This window comes from Penaeus japonicus, unplaced genomic scaffold (assembly GCF_977035675.1).
Source record: "Penaeus japonicus unplaced genomic scaffold, GWHDUDI00000001_assembly GWHDUDI00000016, whole genome shotgun sequence".
Taxonomy (NCBI): Eukaryota; Metazoa; Arthropoda; class Malacostraca; order Decapoda; family Penaeidae; genus Penaeus; species Penaeus japonicus.
This window is the reverse complement of record NW_028234418.1, coordinates 13321295-13323853: the sequence shown is the minus strand read 5'-3', so window position 1 is coordinate 13323853 and position 2559 is coordinate 13321295. Positions and strand designations below refer to the sequence as shown.

The following is a 2559-nucleotide window of genomic DNA, read 5'->3' as shown; positions in this document are numbered from 1 at the left end:
CAATCGCCTCAACGTTCGTCCAGAAGGCACACATGCCTGGTGGCCCAAAAGCCTCAGCAGAATCAATGGCATTGAAGAAGCTGAGGCCATATTCACGGCATCAGGTACAGGAGACCGATGATCAAGTAAGGAGGCAACCATGAAGAGGAGAACCTAAAAGAAGACAAGAAGAATGAAGAAGTAAACCTCAAGAGGACCTGCAAGTTCAAGTTCAAGAACGAAGATTTTTTAAACACCTTTTAACCCAGACTACAAGCTAACCCACAGGGCTCCACTTCAACGTCAAGCACGGCACATCATGCATAGCAGTGAGAGGTGACGTGCGAGGTCGGCGAAGTGCAGCGTGGGCAGAGCTTCAGAATGTAAAAATCCAAAAAAAAAAAAAAAAAAAAAAAAAAAATCCCTTAAAAAATAGCCTGCTAGGTGTTCTGGTTTCTGGCTGACTCCCGAGGGGTTGACCCGGGGCTTTGTTCAGCTACTAAGGGCGCACATACAAGCTATTCTCTGACTTCTTTCTCCTGGTCTTACAACTTATCTTTTCTCCTTTCTCCACCTTTCTCAGCTTTCCTTCTATCACTTTATCTCCTCGCAAATTTCATTTCCACTATCCCTCCAGCTCCCTTCATCACTTCCTCTTCACTTTACACACTTCCATTATTCACTTCAACTTCCTTCTCCTCAAGACCAACTCCAATAAAAAGCTAATACTCTCTTCACTGTACTTAACTTTCTAACTCTCATTTTAGTTCCTCCCAAGTTTCTTTTCACTATCTCTCCAGCTCCTTTCACCACTTCCTCTTCCGCTTTATCACGCTTAAAAAAAAAAAAAAAAAAAAAATATATATATATATATATATATTGTTTGGTTTTTACTAACTCTATTTATTGAATAAATAATAAAGATTCCTTATCCTAAACCCCAACCCAAGTTCCAGACCCCTTCCTCCCAACCCTCTTCAACTTAATCACCCTTAAGTCAACAAACAGAAGAAGAAGAACTACAATCAACCAGACTTTTCCCTTCCGACCTGGCAGGCCATCCAGAAGGTTTTGAGTGGACATGACACTTCAATATCTTAACGAGTCAGACAGGGAGTTTCGTCCTCCCACTACTTTAACTACGACTTTCCTTCATTTTCCTGACTGTTTTTCTTCACCTCAACTCTTCGTCTAACTTAACTGTCCCCTTCCACTTCGGTGGGAGTTCCAGTTTGTTGCTTCGTATTGAGAGGTCATCCTCATCCTTCGACCCCTCCATATTGCGTCTAGTGGATATTGTGTCGAGTGCCTTAGTGACTCATTTCATATACTGTGTTTCCTTAGTGTTCTAGATATAACTACAATTCATATCTCATTAGCTTTTGCGATAGGTTTAGCATCGCCCTTGCGTATATACTGTGGCCCTTATTGTTGTGAATAATGTTATATATATTTTTTGAATTATAATATATTGTTATTGTTTTAGCTGCTGTGTTTGACATCATCCTTTTATTTCTTATGTGTGGTAATTAGAGAAAAATAAACTCATCACAATACATATATGTTTATATATACGCACTTATATATATATATATATATATATATATATATATATATATATATAATATATATATATATATGTATGTATGTATGTATATATGTATACTTATATGTATATATGTATACATTTATACATATATATACATATATGTATATACATGAACAAAAGATATATCTAAATACATCTTTTACGTTTGTTTAGATATTAAGTGTCATTCATACCTTTCAATATATATATATATATATTTATATATATATACATACATATATACATATATATATAAATAGATATATATGCATGTATATATATATATATGCATACATTCATATATATATATATGCATATATATATATACATACATATATAAATATATATATATATATATATATATATATATATATATATATATATATATATATACTTGTATTATGACAAATCTGGCTATGTCTAGGGTCCGAGTCCTTCATGTGTATCTAATAATTCTAACACAGATGTATTGTAAAAAATAAAACATTAATCTTTAATCAGTTAAATCATTTCGATTTGATTAGCAAATGATTTTACATGATAAGAGAATACAGAATAAATAAACATTTAGGAAAAATGAAACGATCTGATTCCGAGTTGAAATTCAATAACTGTAACTTAGTCAAAAAGATGCTGGGTTCTTCTGATAAAGAAAAACACACTTTGCAAGTTGTTCTGCTTCGAGTGCTTGCAAGTTCTTGCACTTTCGCACCTCTTTTTCTTCTTAAACGCTGTAAAACACCTTCAGTGTAAATCAAATCACACTGTAGTTTCCACTTGTGATGAATACTTAGAATCTCTCACCAGATTTCTATAGATAATGTGCTGTTTGCATCTCTGAAGTATTATCAACTGAATTTGCTTTCTCTTCTCACCTGTTCTTTATCTGACTTAGATGTTTGAAAATTAGTTGCATCGTGGCCCGTAAGGGGATCGAACCCTCGACATCCGCGTTATTAGCACGGCGCTCTAACCAACTGAGCTAACAGGCC

General features: G+C 34.5%; 1 non-coding gene across 1 annotated transcript; it reads right to left on the bottom strand.

Moving 5' to 3' along the window:
• Positions 1–2485: 2485 nt before the first annotated feature.
• Positions 2486–2559, bottom strand: TRNAI-AAU (transfer RNA isoleucine (anticodon AAU)). The gene has a single exon. It is a non-coding gene; the product is annotated as a tRNA-Ile (tRNA).